Source organism: Hippoglossus hippoglossus, chromosome 5 (assembly GCF_009819705.1).
Source record: "Hippoglossus hippoglossus isolate fHipHip1 chromosome 5, fHipHip1.pri, whole genome shotgun sequence".
Classification (NCBI taxonomy): Eukaryota; Metazoa; Chordata; class Actinopteri; order Pleuronectiformes; family Pleuronectidae; genus Hippoglossus; species Hippoglossus hippoglossus.
The window spans coordinates 24,896,700-24,915,496 of NC_047155.1; positions in this window are offsets into that span (position 1 = coordinate 24,896,700).

Below are 18,797 nucleotides of genomic sequence, written 5' to 3' on the forward strand. Positions count from 1 at the left end.
CTGGGACTGTGCTCATTAAAAATCGTAACAGTGAATGTAGTTTGTTTAAATGCTTAATGTGACCCATGATTTTGGACCAACTGCAGGAAGTTGGGACACTAATATACAATAAAAGAGGAAAAAGAAGCAGAAGCAGCTCACAGGATTGCTTGGAGTCATAAAACATCAATGCTTGTAGTTGTAATGTTTGAATAATGAGGACATTCATTTTAGTGGTGGTAATACCATTGTGAAATTACAGTGGCTATGAAATTGACAAAATGAACTAGTTCATTCATTTTCTCTATTCAATGGGAAAGCTTACTTTTCGATGCACTTTATTCAAAAACGTTAGTGACTACACTGGCCGGATGGACAACACAGCAACATCAGATGCACGCTGGTCTGCAAACCAATCAAGGTCATGTATAGGTAGATGATGTCGGCAGGATGTATGTCATGCAAGTCTTATGGTGCTCCATATATTACAATGCATAAAAACATTTCAATAAATAAAAAGAAAATCTATGGTTCTAAGTTTTTTCCCATGTCAATGTCATCATTCTGGGACTTTGAAGCCAAATCAGTGGAGCACACGTTTAATCTTGATTTAAAAAACAAGATGTATAAAGAGGAAGTCAGAGAAATTACACACCAACGTTTAGCGAGGTCAACGAGCACGACCAGTCTTTTCTACATAGAATAATTAAAACCATTCATCCAAATACCAGTTGTTTCTCTGGGGAGGGTCTCAGTGCCCTTCCACAGTTAAGTGATTAGTTAAACATACACAAGGTGACAAAAACTGGGATTAAATATAAGAATAATGGACTGACAGTGTCATGATTGCGTACATTATCAAGGACAAAAATAAACAGCCTGATTGGAAGCACCAAACCAGTTATTCCAGCAGTGCACCAGCGAGAGGGGTTCACTGAGGGATAACTCAATATACACGGAAACAAGGCAATGGTCTGTGTAAGTAACATTAGGAGCTAATCGGAAACAAGCCCCTTCTAATTAGCCATTACCAAAATAACAGACTGAGGTCATAGTTGTTGCCTTCCCTTACGGGGAACACTGGTCCGGGTTTGACTCAATTTGAACGGTTGCTGAACTGAAGTATTTTTAGACTCGCAGCCTTCATCTGAACAGATGCCCACATAATCAAGTGAATTTTCTTCAATGATTATCTATTGTCATGTCAGATTCCAAAACACACATTTATATTAATTATTGTGTTCTCTTTTTGTTGCTCCCGTCTCTCTCTGTAGCTTACGTCCTTGGTGTTTCCTCAGTGATTTGAGAGATCACTTGTGAGGCAATTCATGTGTTCGGGAACGCAGCGCTGTGTGAGTGTTCAGTTGATTAAGCTCTTACAAGGCCCCCAGAACCCATTATCTGACTTATCCTTTTACTATGAGTGATGCAGAGACGCATTTGGCAAATGAGAAATATGGAAATTTCTCATTTGTTTGTTTGTAGAAAAAGGTGTTTCTATGCACCAATCTGTTTGTAGCAATGCTCGACAGGTGTGAGGTTGTTGGAGTATTTGACAGTTTCTATACCTGAGCTTTGACTTTTATTGTTGTATTCGACAAGAATATTGAACATTACAAGATAAAGCTGGAAATTTATAACACATGCAGCTTTCAGACATGCACTGATCTCCGGATAATCTCTTGACATTCTCAGAAGGGGCTGTATGTGAGAATGGAAATGTCCGTGTGAGACGCTCCAGACTTTCTGCAGTGTTTCTCCTGCCATCCCCTTGGTAAAAACTCAGGAGTCCAAATGAGCCGATGTGAGGAAACAGCAGGAGGTCCTCCAGAGGATTCACCTCGAGCGAGTGGGCATGTCGATGACGCTCCAACCCAAGATGGACACAAAACCTTAAGAAACAACAAGAACACAAATATCTCAGGATGAAAAAGCAATGCGACACACGAAGAAGACACAGACGAAGATGTCAAGAGAGCTTTTGGTGATAAGAGTCGACGCTGGTGTTCTTTAAACTATCTCACATGATCTCCACACGTTACGTCCTGAATGCTGCACCACCACTCACCTAAACACTTTTGTTGTTGTTGTGAACGCGAGGATCTCCTGCTGCATTGTTCATGTGAGAAAGGCAAACACATTTCTGATCCAATTACCAGGGTCACTCCGGAGTTCATGTCTGAAAACAGGTCAAATTTACGGGACCTTTAAGTTTCTGTAGTTCAGTCATACCCTCTTTTTCATTGCTGGGGATGCTGCCATAAACAAAAACTACACAACTGCACACCAATGAGTATTTTTCTACCAGACATCAACAGCATCTGTAAAATCATCTGCACATATAAAGCATATTGTTTTTTATTACCCAAATTATAATTTTCTGATGGCAAATCTTAATATTGCAAAGAACTGACTTAATAACTTAGCTTCAGACCTGACTTAGTGATCCCATCATTGCAGGGCTGCTCATACTACTCTCGCCGTCCTACCTCACATGCCTGAGAGGCAAATACCTCAACTCCATTTGGTCCAAAGGAATCTTTGCCTGCCAAAGCTGCTGCTGCTCTACCTGGCCAGATCAGATGGGAATGGAGATAACGTCTCTGCTTATGTTCTTTGGAGCAGTGTGAAAGCAAACACACCTCCAGTCCACAGCCGAAGACAATTCTCCCTGTAAACACTGTCCAAAAAGAAAAAGGAAAGAAAAAAGAAAAACAGGCCCACTCCCTATTTGGCTTTTTTAGATAATGGTTGTTCTACTGAGGATCGCGATGCACGATAAATCTCACAAAGGAGCAGTGTGTGGGCCGGGCCCAAAAATAACACACTGCAGCTTTGGTTTCAAAATATTATGTGCAAAAATATGTTAATTCGTGTACATAACACAAATATCCTATTTAGCATTCTGGTTTGTGACCTACTTGTTACACACAAATGAGCAGGGCCTAAATAACTTCTGCATTTTGTAGAAGAATATGAAAATGTTCGTCTTGAGGCCGCCCTGGTCTGTGTCTCTGGGACATAATATAGAGTAAATATGTAGAGTAAATATTGATAAGTGCTTTAAAAACAGTAAAATGATGAATTAAAGCTGGTGAGACTAATAAAATGTAAAACAAGGAGGATAAGATGGGGCAAATCAATCAATCAATCAATCAATAGTACTTTTTGGATAGGTGGAGGTCACTTGAGTAGTATCCAATAGAATCTCAACATGAGAAAAACAAAGCTGTCAAAAAACAGATAACGCTCGAAGGGCCACTTCAGTTGTTTCCATGAAATTTTATGTGTGTGATTCCTGGAAAATGGTAGAAAAGTGCTTCCGTACAAATGCATTCAATAACACAACTATTGCTCTTTGAGTCTCAACAGGGTAAAAGAGGAACTGCTCGCACCAAAGAAAGAAGGAACTATAGGAGAAAACAGTCTCATAATTAGAAGGTGTCACATGTCAACATCTGTGAACTGGTAAGAGATATAAGTTACACAGCCATTGCAAATGTTTTTTTGTAGTGCTGTTAACAGTCGAAGCTTGGCTGCACTTCTTTAAATCATCCTTTATTGGTTTAGCTGCACATGTCCGAACACAGCAGGTCTAGATGTGTTTTTGAGCCCAATGTAAACTGTCCATAACAGCATTTTAGCATCAAGAGACCAGACTGGTTATTTCCTCAAAGCACAAATTACTCCACTCGTAATAATCATACCATACACACATCATCTCATAGGTCCATCTCCTCAAACAGCGATGACCGTCAACCAGCTTCACCTGATGTCATTATAATGAGGTCATAATTATGGGATCTTTTCTTTTCTTTTGCTCATAATCTCCTAAAACAGATTTGTTTTTTAGGGCATCAGTTTTTCTGTCTGCTTCTTTTCTTTGTTGAGTACAATGCACTTCTGTGTTGCATTACATTATTACATGTAATTTGGCGGACGCTTTTATCCAAAGCCACCTGCAATTAGTGTATTCAACATCTACGAGGCGCCATTTAGGGGATCTGTATCTTGCCCAAGGGCACTTCAGCGTGCAGATGGGAAAGACTGAGGATCGAGCCCCGACCTTCTGGATGGAGGACGACTGCTCTACCCGTCAGCCACAGCCGCCCCCTTCTGTATTGTTTGAATCCTTCAATACAAGCCTCTCTACTGTATGGAGTGACTTAAAAGGATCGGTTCATCCAATCACAGAAAAGCATTTATCGTTTATCCCTGGCAGAATCCAGTTGTTTGTGATTTTATTTGTCCAGTTTTTTATATGTGACTCGAAGACAGCTGTCTCCACCTTGACACAGATGCTACTGTAATTCAATGTGTGGTACTGAAACCATTGAACAATGACACAATGTGTTTTTCCCCCAGAATCAACGTCCTTTTCACTCTGGACCTGACTTTCAACAGTTTTCACTGTAAATATCATCTTCTGAACATATAGTCCCTCTTCAAACTGTTTAAAATGCCTTCTTTACATTATCCAAAACAACAGGGACCTGTATCTTTTTTTTTACTGCCAACAGAGGTGAAAATATTCCTCTTGGAATTTGGCTGAACCAACTCTTCGGGAGTCACTGCGATGCAAAGAAATCAGAAGTGGGGCAATTGATTTGTGTGGTGTGGGTGACTGTGGGGGTGGGGCTCTCCTGAGCTATCAGCATTATATGATGAGACAGGGTGAATGTTGAACTCAGTTGGAGCAGAACTAATGCATGCTCACAGAATCACAAGTCCATCGGGACGTCATTAGTACCTTTAAGAATGGCAGCTTGAGGACTGTGATGCTTATTAAAACCAGACCATTTTTTCAAAGCCACGTGTGCGGCATTCCATCGATAACATTATTCATGACACTCTAATATATATATGACACCTTTCAGACACGCTCCAGCGCTTTTGTTTTCCAAATAAAAACTATGAGCATGTAATGAGCTTGATAATGATCATCCAGGAAACAAGGACTACTCTTAAGGAGTTAGGGTAATTTGCACTTTTCTGCATTTTGTGCACTTGAAATTAAGGTTCCATCTGACTTCATTTTGTTCCTATCTAAGATTTGTTATCAACACATTCATATTCATGATGTTGTGATGTTATTTCTTAACTTTTCTTGCCTTTTATCTATAATATGAGATGATATGCTAAATCTTTGATGCTGAGTAACCCAGAGATTCATTGGGAAAGCTCAGCATTAAAAGTTTTATACACAGCAGTGATGTGTCTTCTGGTCTGTGTGAGCTGTCCATCTGGCTGCCCTGGTGCCCTCCAGGTCAGATGTTGACTCTGCAGCGGGTCCAAATCAGTGATCTTCAAGGGAGACTAAATAAGGCGTTGTGCTGTAATCCTTTCATGCCACATACAATAAAGCTCTGAGGCTGCATACACAGGCCTCATACCAGATGGGGCTTAAATACCTTGCATATCCTGCCACTTTTATCTGGACGCTCTCCAGCGTAGCTTAAAGTTAGCCCGTGATGTCATGCCTCTCAGTGTTGTGGCCCGACGTGCTTTTGTTATAAAGAGCCGTGTCGACGTCGGTGCTCATGAGAACGCAGCGAAACCACAAGAAAGGTATCGCTTTGACGTAGAACACGTTCTTACAAAGTAGAGCAGCTCCTCATTCCACACTTACAAATCTGCTTAGATTCATCGACTTTGTTCTTTGAGTGTTGCAGCGGAGAAGCACTTGCTGGGCTCCAAAATCATAACATCTGTGGTAAATTTAATTCTCCTGGCCTATATAATATGGAAAGAATTCACATAGTTAAACCATCGTCGATGACAAATGTAATAGTTGATGAGTTAGCTGCTCAGCAAATTATATTTTGGACCTTATCATGGGAAAATGGGGCCCACATATAATAAGACATACTAAACGAGATAGTAAAGGAGCATTGCACTGATTTTACACATCATAATCGAAAAGCTGCTGGAACAGTTGCATAATGTCGCTCTGGAGGTCTGAGAAAATGATGATGTCATAGTGATTTCATCAGGATTATCTCGGTTTTGAGACAGATTTATGTAATTAAGTTACAAACTGGAAGTGAAAAGTTTGAAAGACACAGGCAGCCAGGGAGAGTTGAATGAAATATACTACCAAGCTGCAGTGACTATCCCAACGAATATTGGTATTAAAAGTTTATACAGACATGCATGGTCCCCAGAGGATGAAGCCATCTGTTCTCGTTGATCCCAGTATCTAGTGTCACCATGAGGTCATCTATGGTTTGTTTAAATGTGTCACACAGATTCTTGTTCTCCCCAGTTGAACAGAAATGACTTTGGTTTTCAGTTAACATTTCATGTCCACCATCACAACAACATTTTAATTTGTACAATATGTAACTTTGTGACAAAATACATGCTAATGTTGTTCAGTTCCCATCAGCCTCCGCTGCACTTTATGTGTAGAGCTAATTAGCTCGTTTTTACAAGCTGACACACTCAAGGCCCTTTTCCACTGGGAAGAAGTCCCGCAAACACCCACTTACATCTGGATTCTTCTACAGATGAATACAATGACACATGACTTTGTTATTTTGGCAGTCTAGATGATGACGCTGCGCATTTTCTGGTGCGACTTTATGATTTGCATTGAGCTCTTGACGTGTACAGTAAATAGCCATGGACATTAGTGTACTTTTTTTTTAAGATCTCAGGAACATCAGTCTTTGTTTCGAGCAAGTTGCAACACTGGCAACACAGAGAAGTGGGAGAGCTTCACAGTTTCCAACACGTCTGTGATGTTTAACATGACTCATCAGGGAAAAAATACACAAAGGCAAACTCCTCTTCTGGCAAAGGGAAAGGAATCAATTGCCTTTTTTTTTTTTTTGTGGGTTTACATATTTACATGGGGTTTAGCCCTACTTTTTGTGTAAACAAGGTATAAAGAAACATTTTATACTTTGACTTATAGTGACAAAGCCCTGTTACAGCAGACTCTCATGTCCCCCCAACTTTTGGATTTTTATTATAAAATTGCTTAAATAACCCGTTAAATATAGTGTCACAGTATCATGGAATTGAGTCCACACAGTAAATAAATACATTGCACAAATATAGCATAACAATATGGATATTTGCAGTTGTTGAAAATGTCTCCGGCCTCATGAGGTTACGGAGTGAAAAAGATGGTTAATCTGGCAAGAATCTAGCCCACGTGAACAAACTGAAATCCCCTCCAAAGCAAATCTAATATTACACATCACATACTGTGGCCATGATTGTTCCACCACAACTTCTCCAGCGCTGATGTTATTCAGACAAACATTCCTGCCTCTTTGATAGGAAAAAAATCATAATTAAATGGATAACGTAAACAATTTTGCTTGAGTGTGTCAATGATAATAGAAGAGCTGACCAAAAGTACAGAGAAGGCACATCTGTATATGATAGAGTGAGCAAACAAAGTGAGCTATCATATGATATTTGAGTTATGAATGCCAGAACCATACGATGATGATTTTTCCAGCGATTTCAGGCTTTTACTGATTCCTTGCAGGCACAGTTCAGCTTGGCTCGGGACACTTATGTGAATACAGGCTCTCATTACATGATATTAGTTAATGCGAGCCTGGCGTAAGCACACTCTTCTCCCAGTGGGATTATACGAATATACCTGCAGGATGCAAATCAGTGTTTCCTCACACCGGAGAGGATTTACCTTGTGGAATCCTAATGAGGGCATAAAGATTATTTACTCATTCCCAGGGACACATGGGAATGTATTAATAGTAAATTGGTGCATGTTGAACCAGCCTGTTGAAAACAGATGCAGATTAAAGGGGAAAAAAGGTGATACATTATCGGACCGCGACACAGTTTACGGTTGTCTCCCACAATCCAGCTCTTTTTAATAATCCCAGTCAATTTGAATATCAACACCAGTTTCACAGATGTCCTTTAACACCATGCTAAATCAGAAAATTAACCGCTTGAACGGTTCTTCACTCACGCATCAATTCTTGAAGCAAGCTCTGAGGAGAAGAGGAAAAGTGGGATTCCTGCAAAGCGAAATATTCTTCAGCGTACATGCAACTAGTTTTTGAGACTTAGCAGCTGCATGGTTTCACCCCACCAAACCCCCTCTTCTTTCTCTGGCACGCTGAAACCACTTCAGCATTAAACCATGGAGGATGAGCAGGAAACATGTGGCGTCCCCGTGGTCATCATTAACCTTCTGGAACGGCACCAACAACTGAACGCCTCCTCGACTGTCCACTGTTGCTTAGCGATGGACAATCAGCCACACAAAACAGACGCACATCTCAAAAGGTAGCTGCTCCCACATCAGAGATGGACCAGCTCTACATTCCGCCAAGATGCTTTGTAAGAAAAGGGGGCTTTTGAATGAGCTGATGAAAGTGAATAAATGAAAGTGTAACAGCTGAGTGCAGGGGTTGAAAAGGGCAAACATTTGTAACCACTTAGAGCTGCCGCTGCCGCTGCTGCTGCTGCCGCTGCTGCCGCTGCTGACGTTGCCTATGTGCACATAATCCATTAGACAAGAGAGAATTAGGAAAAAGTGATTTTTACGTTTTTTCAGAAAGGCGTATTTTCATAAATGAGTTGTTTGTGTATGTGTAGTTTCACCAGCAGCATCTGGAGTGTCTCAGAGATGTACTCAGGGTTAACCAGACTGGTGAAAGCAACCAAACCTCCAGCCCAAGAGTTTGTAAACTCTCCCAACCACACATGTGGATCTGGGCATATGCTGCTGAAATTTGGACTCTGTCATGTGCTAAGCCCTGGGTGATAGCATAATTAAAAAGGGCCCTGATGAACAGATGACATCGGGTTCAAAATGTCGTCCACAAATCCACTAGGAAAATATACTGAGCGGATGAGGAGCAGTGTCTTTTCTTTGCGTGTAACTCCTCGGTGAGGGAGGCGGCAGCGAGCACTACGGGATATGGGGCTCCCAGGGACCTCTGCTGCATGACATATGTGTTCCATTACAGTTCATTTTCAAACATTTCTGCAGGACTTGTGGCTTCACAGTCTGCTTGAGAAGGAGGATTAGGCCCTCCTGAAATTGATTTATTTCTGCGCCCTAACTGTTTATTAAATATAATTGACCATCAAAGTTGTCACAGACAGGAGGGGAAAAAAAGGAGCTGCTACTCGTACCGCAGAAAAGCGAAGCTTTCTTTGAAAAGCTATTTATCTAAAGAATGTCTTAGTTAGAGGCTGGACTGGGAGGCAGAAAATAGGTCATATTTCAACCACTTATACAACCACACTTGGTGGCTGCAGGATTAATTAGAGCCAAAGTCATAATAAATATGGTAAGTTGTCTCAAGTGAAATAGTAAGCTTATACAGTGCCTAAAAAAAAGTGGGCCCTGTAAAATAGGACAATTATCCTCAGATATTCAATATGAAAATTCCCGGTGTCTCTCAGATTATGGTCAAACTGTTTCATCTTCAAGTTCCCAAGAAATCTACCACATTTCTACATCCACGAACATTTCATTTGATGAAAAGAAACTTAACCTCGGACTGGGAGGGACTGGACTTAATACAGGAACAGATCCCGACTGACTGACATCAACCATGTCAGCACTCAGAGCGTGTCACAGCCCTGGTGGTCTGTCTCTTAAACAGACGTACACTGTAAAAAAAACCATAAAAAAACAGTAAAAGGTCTTACTGTCAGACTTTTTAAAAGTATAAATACATACAATCAGCAATAGTGTGTGTACATTTTGTACTTTTACATAGAATTCAGTGTGATTTTGTTCAATACCATTAATCACTTGAATAGTCCTCTAAAATCTTTAATATCCCTTTATGGTTAGTATTTTTAATGAAAATAATTCCCTGTGATTTTATGGCATTTACACTTAATTTATAAAACACAATTAACTTTGAAATAATACAGTACGTCTCTGTGAAATAACCTTTTGTACAGTCTATGTCTAGTGTATTTAAAAGCCACAAGCCTTTTTTTTCCGTTTGATGATTTGGAAGGACAATCCATCCTTTATCTTTCCAAGGTAATACCGATAAAATCCATAAAACAAAATAATGCTTATTGAGTTTCTATCATATGACAGATAGTTTTTTCCCTTCCTGTGTGAATGACAAAACAACAAATTACTATTTTGGTGGTGTGTCAGTGGAAGGATGAGCACAAGACAGGACAAAGACAGACAGCATGTAATTGGCAATGACGATGCAATAAATGCTTGTTTTCCCGGTTTAAACTGAAGATGTCATGGGTTTTCAGAATTAAAACAAAACAGCATTGTCCTGTCCTGTCACAGATTCCATTGCTATTCATGCAACACATTCATATTATCTTACGTCCCATAGCTGCTTAGGTTTGATGCACATACACATTTTAGTAAGTTTTGAAGAGTTAGAAGTGTGGAAAGTTGGATGGATTTTCAGAAAAATACCACATAACTGAAACAGGCGAACCATGCTGCTAACAATAGACTGTAAGAAAGATGGACGACATGACTGCTCCCCAAAAGTAAAGCCCAAGCATCTTGTTTGTCACCTGGTAGCTTGCTTCAATGTAGCTCATAAATGTCGCCTTCTCTGTATTAGTGGTTGGGACATGGGCCAAAGTAAAACTCAAATTACACATAAAAATAATTTTTTCTCAAAGATTTTTTCTGTCTTGTTTGAAGTGTTCATTATTCTGATAAGTTTGGTTTAAGTTAGTTAGTTGATGCTATAAAACGGGTTGAAACGTCACGATTGACAGCTGAGACGACCCCCTGAACCCTTCAGTGCAGATTTTGGCGCCAAATGCGCAAGATGGTGGTGTTCATATCCAGGACTTTATTGGAGACATGTCCTCCATATTTATTTAAAGTCAATGGCAATAACTAGTTAGCTGCTTTACTCGCACCACTTCACCAAAAAATTGGGCTTCTGATTTCCTAACACATCAAAGCTTTATAAAACAGGGAGATAAAGTTAACAACAGCATTCATCTTGTGTTATTTGCTGGTAAGTAAACGTCTATTTTATTACTGACAGTTAACAGTTCGAAATAAGCCCTTTCTTCTGTTCAGCGTGTCACTATCTATTAAGTGAAGCATACTGTGCTGTTGAGAAATGGAGGTACGGGGCAAGACTATCTTTAAATGTCTGTGGACCATTAGCAATACCTCCCTAACTCAGAGGTGAGGTTGCTTGTGCTTTGTTTGGGTGTGTCAGATTGATGAAAGCTAAGTGCCTTTGGGCAACATTAAGAGGAGCTACAGAAAAGCAACGTTGTTTAGCTAACACAGGTACCGTTAACTAGAAATAGCGGCAGTGAAAGTGATGAATTGGGCAGTAGACTTTCAATGTTGTTTTGGTGCGCATTTAGCTCCAGCTCCTTTTTTAAGGTATCGATTTCTTTATGTGGAGGAACAGAGTCTCCGCAGAGTGTTGTGTATATCACAGTGGGTCTAATTGTGGCTGGCAAGTCTGCAACTAAAACAAGTTGAAAAGTTGTCCTGTCCTTTACTTTATTGGTAGGTTGGGTTAAATTGTTTCTGGCGTCCGTGACAAGCGGCAAGCCTCTCTTTTTTCAAACTTGCCTTGTGAAAAATGAGTTGAATTCAAGCCAGGCTGCTCGGCGAAAGCCCCTTTCCCCCTTATTTTCCATTCTTCCTTCAATTTTCACCCTGTCTCACACTTGAGTTGAACCATGTTGAGATTTTTATGCCCTCCAAAAGGTGACAGGAGAATAGGTCTAGGTTGTCTATGACTTTGAGGAACGTGACTGTCTCTTTGGTCTTAAATCTGTATTAAGGACACACGATCAAGGGGATGCCGTATCTTTTAGATTATCTCTTAGCTGCTCTGATGTGGTCAAAATGAACTGATGTCCCTTCAAAGAATTACCCAGGAAAGTCACATTCAACTTCACACAATGATAAATACCATTTGGAGTTTAAAATTATTTTCCAGCGGGGGAGAATCATTGTGATGTATCCTTATCCATCATCATTATCTAATTTACTGTTTTATGCCTTTTTAGTCGACAGAATCCACTCGTGCCCCTGACACAGTAGAAAGCCGAAGCTGTAATGATCTGTGTCATTGATGAAAGCTCCCCACATAACTGAGCTGCAAGTGATTTCTCAGAACACTGACTCTCAATCATTTCCAACATCTGGAACAACTATGGAATACATAAACAAAGAGCCGGAGTGGGGGCTGGGTGCGACTGTTGCAAGGAATTCAAAGGAGAGCTGGGCAGTTGGACGCAGAATTAGTTGCGAGTTTACAAGATGGAATGTAAACAGGACTGATGGATGGGTCAGTAAAGCTCTCTGTTGTCCTGAGGAAGTCTGGTCAAGAGCTGCAGGACCCCCGCTAACGGGCCCAGATTATGTGGAAATGGGATCTCTGCTCTGGGGAGAGCATTCTTCTGCTCATGCTGCGCTTTTACAGTGTATCAAAGTCACATCTGAGACTTCCCCTGTTGGTTTTCTTCCCCCGACGCTCTGACCTATTGCCTTGCATGCTGCTGGGTTTGTAGATTATGTACAAGCGATGTTCAAACAGAGCGTTCCTCTTTGCAAAGCTTATTTCAAAGCTTACCTCACTTAGTCCTGCTGAGGGCAACTGCCATGGGACTCAAGTCAAATAACAAAGTGGAGAGACATTTGAGCCTTTTGCCAAGTTGGAAATGATGGATGGGAACATGTAATGACAAAAGGATGATTTAAGTGTTGTTGTGATGCCATAAGATAACTACACAGCTTCAAAGAGCGCAACTCAAACGCAAGAAAATGTGGTGTCCGTTGAACATTTTAAAGGGGGCTAAAAACAGATCAAGAAAATGTTATATTAACTATAACAACCTTATTTATATAGCACCTTTAAAAACAGCCGCTACAAAGTGCTTCACAAAGAAGACTAATAAAAACAATAATACAAAACACCTATGACAAGAAGAAAATTAATACAATGTCATTCAAATTCAAAGGCAGCAAATGAAATTTGTTGAAATTTAGAAATTTAGAAATTTAGAATGTGCAATTCTAAAATCTTTATATGCACATAAATCCATGTGTGAGCAAAACATATTTCAATGTACATCCCCAAGCCAAGATTAGACAGTTGAAATGCACATTTAGGGCTGGTACCATGTCTCTATTGTTGGTCAGTTTGTGGGTCCATCAGACTGAAGTTTCATTGTTATCACTACTTTGGTCCAGTCTCATCAACTGCTGGATGGACTGTAATGAAATTTCATTCAGACATTCGTGATTCTCAGATCACAGATCTTAATGAATTTGATGGGATCTCGTGACTTTTCCTCTCCTGCCACATTCAATTTTATATTTGAATAATATAAATATAAAATATTTAAAAAATCCTTTTTTCTTTTGCCGCAATTAGGATACAATTTAAATTTGTCCAAGACTTTGATTTATGACAAACTAGAGATATTACTATCATCCTCACCTTCACTTTGTGAGCATGTCCTCCCAAGAAAAAGGTCAACATCATTTGTTTAAGGAAGTTGTAGTCGTAGAAAATTCTACGGGCGCAAAGGATGAGGTAAGGTGACAGTGTAGAGTGACAAAGTCTGCATACAAAGGAAGTAAGGGTGTACAGGTAGGTTCATAAAAATGAATCTTTCATATGGGAGATATCTGTTTGTTTCCCCATTTCAAACCATGACCACGATTTTGTTTAACCATACTAGTGTCCTAACCAGTAGTCTTGAGCCTGATGTTAAATAGGCAGGCTTCTAGTGTTTTATATTTGTGAAGAACTTTGTAACTTTGTTTTGAGAAGTGGTATACAAATAAAGATATTACTGTTGTCAGACTATTACTTATTTCAATCCAAACCATATATCTTCCCCCAAATGTCACCAAGTCAATTTTGTGCCTAAATCTAACCAAACCTAAGCCTGCAGCCACACTGACTTGCCAGCATGGCTGTAGACTCTTGGCATTGTTACAATTTTATTAAAATGCAGTGTCTCAGAGACACAGTATTCTGTAAATCTTCTACACATCCCTCATATGCCTCAAAAGTTTTTGCCCCTTGGAAGTTGAAACGTCTCTTTCTCGCAAACGGCTTCACATTAGAACCTGAATGGAAGGAGGTACATATTTATATCCACGAGCTCTGGGAGCTATTTACACACTCTGGAGATGAGCTTTCATGTCAAAAGCTAATTTCCCCTCCAGATCTGAATCAGTTCACAGGGTTATGTAAAATCTCACCCCCAGGATGACATATTAAAAACATCAAGCTCGGTAAAGCAGCATGCAGGAGAGGGATCTATTAGTTTTATTTTTTATTTTAATATGGCTGCTCCTTATTATCGCGTATCCTTATCACAGCAGGGTTTTTGAGAAACATCAACACTCTCTTGTTCCCAGGCCAGAAAATCAAATGTCTTATCTGCACAGACAGATGCAGAGATGCATGGGGGAGGTCTGAGGCACGTCAGCTCCTGCAGACTGAGAGCTGCTTGTCAGGTGAGAGAGATCTGGGAACCAAGAAGCCATCAGTCAGGTCCCGACCTGTCTAATGGGACATTTCTGCTCCAGAGAAGTGTGAATGATGAATAATGTTCAGTGTCACTGACCTATTTGGATGGCCTTGTCATGTAATGTTAAATGTGGGATAAATTTGGATTTACAATGGAAGGGCTTGCTTGACGACTGTGTGCAACACAATGTCACATTATCCTTATATATAAGCATGCATAGCTTTAGCTGTAAATCACAGTAGAAATGGGTTTTCCTGCTGATTGCATGTCCCTTTATAATATAATATAATTTAACATTTGCATATCAAATCCTGGCATTTGTATTATGTCCCATACTGCAACTCACGTTTGCAATTGCCTGTCCAACAATTTTTCTTCTTTTCCAGTCACTACTTTACAAGATAAACAACTCTCTCCAAAAATTATAGCAACCACAAAACCAGGCCTGTTATCTGTGAGACGAAACCTGGAGCTGCTGCACACACACAAAAACTGTGTTTGTTTGAATTTTGACTTCAAACCCAGCTGTGCTTTCTCGCAGTGATAACAGTCATGGAAAAGCATGTTTGCTTCCTTGTGAAATAACAGGAGCTTCTACCACTCTCCCCATGAAGCTCTTACCTCCTTCAGCGAGCAGCGACTATCATCAGGAGGATGACGTTTTTCTTCTAGAAATCACAGTGGGCCCAGAGAGCTCAAAACACTGCAACTTACAGGTATAATATGTAACAATTCTACATTCAAATGTAGTAATATGGGACTTATTATATATATTTTGTTGACTTGTGCACTTACATTATCCAAAATGTTTCCAATAATGTTAAAACTCAGAGAAATCCCTTAGTTTATTCAAGCTAATGGGACGTTTCATGTTGTCGCCTTTCAATTGCACCATATCCACTTTACCTGTGGCTTTGCCAATCTCTGCTATAACTTCTGGGGCAAACAACAAGTTTCAAGTTCCAAACAGTATTTTGATGAGCTGTGATAACTTAATATTGTGAGTCATTAAAATTTGGATATTTCTGTGTTATTGTAATTTGTTATTGTTTTGATTGAAAGTCCCCCTGGCAGCTGAAGTTATATATTGTACATTTAAGAAGACACATACAAATCACGAGCAAATTAAGAAAATCTGTTTAATCAATTCGACCACAGATGCGCTGCAAATACACACAGCCATTTTCAAATAGACGAACATGCTGTAAAAGCACACAACACAACCAAAACTTAATAATTTGAGTGGTGATATTATGTTTTGAAAACAACAGATCAACAAATATAGCTGGTACAATATACTTTTATCTCTCCATTCCATTTTCTTTGCAGCGACACGATTGTGGGTGACACAGCTCCTTATACATCTTGACCCTCATCCTCATCCCTTGTACACTGATGAGAGACAGTGACACAGACAGCAGAAGAGGGAGGAGAGGAGAGTTGAGCTGCCACCGGTGCCAGGAAGTACAAAACAGCCTTTTATCTGAGAAAAGGAAATGCATTTTCACACTTCAGCTTTTCAAACTCTTCATTTTTCTATTTCCGACCATGCATCTCCAAACAGTGCCCTCCAAAATCCGCCACACTCACAGTAGGTTGCTTACATCATAAAGGCAAACAGTCTCTGGTGTCAGGAGAGAGGAAGCAGTGAAAATGTGAAACAGATGTAGCGAGAGGTGGAGAGGTTGCCTGGTGAAGTGGTTGACGACAGCACTGAAACTGGGCATACAGTACAACACATACGCTGACACTTACTGACACAGGGTAGGAGACTAAGTCACATCTTCCACTATCACAGTGTCCAGTCTTATTCTCCTTTAGTGACTGTGAATCTATGAGGATCATTTATTAGTCTACTCACAGTATATATGAGCACAAAACCTGCTAATTACACTGTATAGTATATGTTAATCATGCATTTTCATCTTATTCAACTGACTACACATCAATTAGGACTTAAATTTACCAACAAACGCTGGAGTGGATTATCGATGTTAAATTTACACACGTGGGAATATGACTGCTTTAGATGATTGTCTTGATTTGAAGACCACCACTCGTGATCAACACCCTGAAGGAGTAATCTCTTGCAGATGTTCTCTAATGCTTTCTCCAAATGTGTTTAATTTGACTCTTCGACACAGCTAAAAGAGACCATATATCATGAACAGTGAAGAAGGTGGACTCTTTTCTTTATGGGACGTAAAGACATTAAGACATTATGGGTTTTCAGAAGTTTTTAGCTAAGTGAGTTCTGCATTTAATCCCTAAATATGGTTTAGTATTCAAATAAAATATGAAATGCACCATTTTTGTCTGTATTGGTCATTTAATAGACAGTTTGAGTTGAGTTTGTCTTTTTGATCACAATATTTTTGGTGGATCGTCACGTCTTTTTTTTATTTGGTTGTATGTTTTATGAAGTATTAGTGTGGGAAACTCTAGGAAACTCAAACCAGGAATGGATAATTAGACCAGCATATCCATTTTTAAAATAATATTCAATATGATAAAAAAAAGTATTGATGATGATCTAGTTAACTGTCAATAAGAAACACGTTTGCAGGTTAAGTCTTGTTGCCCCGACAGTAGCTCCAGATGAAATGTAGCCGCTTCGCAGATTCAAAAAAAAAAGAAAAAAAGAAAAAAGTGATCTCTGTACGAAGAACAGGGCTCAGATCAGTACGTTAAAGAGTTGCTTTGATCAGTATTGAGCAGGGTATCATTCTAAATATGAACTGACCTTCCTCTTTAAGTGTGAAACATCGGAGGCCAGATGCTGCGGGTGCTGACCCTGCCCAGGCGGCTTTACCCACATAAGGTGATGTGATCCCCTTGGGCTTAACACCAGTATGACTCTGCTTCCTGTGTCAGCTCCGCAGCATCTGTTCCTGCTTAGCATCAACACTTGCAGACTTCCAGCAGCCGTATCAATGTGCATTGTTTTAAGAGCTCTCGACCTTATTAGACAACTCTGTTCCCCTCTGCACAATATTCAAGTTGTCAGGATAAACTCCTTTCAGGAGTCAAACTGGTAAAACACTAATGCAAACTGCCTTTCTGTTATTTTGTGGTTGTGTGTGGAAATCATTGTGTGTTGTCTCTGTCCCACTGGGAGTATAACAGTGACTGAAGTGCCTTGAGGAACTGCAATGATGCACTGAGCGTTGGCCCAGGGTTCGTCTGACTTGACATGTTTGACTGCCGGTCATGGCGCTGATGAGTCGGAGGGCAGCAGGAGCAGAATAGACCCCCCCGAGAGATGGACTCCAAAGGTCCTCTGTCCTTGACTTTGGGGACCCCATCTGCATTGATTCATTCTGTCACGCTCGTCTCGAAAGGACAACCACGGCTGCTGTTCTTTCTCAGACGCCACCTGGCCTGTGTCCTCCCTGACTTTCTGACCTAACGCTCAGATTGCCTCCCGGGAGGTTGACGGAGGCTGCTGTGTTTAGTTGGTCCAGTATTTTGTAACGCAATAAGCTGTATTAGAAGCCTGGCCTTAATCTGTGTTAACATTTATTTCATATATGAATGAAAATTGGAGAAAAACAAGCATTCTTCTCCCGCTGAACAGCCGCATTTACTTGAAACTCTTTGAAGGGCTTTTAAAAGCTGAGAGGCTTAATCAAAGGAGATTTGCTGCTGTTACTTCACAGAGCCTTGTACACGGGGATCCAGGTCAAGTCGGTTCCTACATCGGGCTCCGACCACCTGGGCTGAGCCGCCGCGCATGTGAGCGGATATTGGACGGACGGGAGACAGCTAAATTAGACCCTGCAGATAGCGGTGGAGGGACTTTCCTCGCAGAATCAGCAGGGAAATGAGGAGTCAGAGAATCAGATGGAGTAGATTTGCGGTCCTGAAGCCAGTGCGGCCGGGGGGAAAATGTGCCTCTGATGATAATGAGTCTAACAGGGCATCAACTGCACCCTCACCACCGCTCTGCCTCCTCAAATGTTGCTGTGGAGCTACTGAGTAAGCCGGGGCGGGTAATCAAACTCATATCCTACAGGAGTCATGTTGTCGCTGCTACTTGTGCTGCAAATACCTCTGTCCCAGAGGTGCATTACAAACAGCTGAGCCCAGACACGTCTTTGTGCATCACTCAGACTCTAACAGCATGGGGCTGACACCATCCACGCGTTATTTACACATCTGAGAGCCTCCTATCAGGGCTGAGGAGTGCGAGGGAAGAAAACACACCAAGTGAAATGGAGCTTAATCAGCGATTGTGCCTTGATTGTGTTGGAGCTCCTTTTCTCCCCCTTCCTGTAAACTTCTCAAAATAAACAGCAACTGACCTGAAAGCGCTCTCCCCCTGCCATCACAGGCATCACACGACGCAG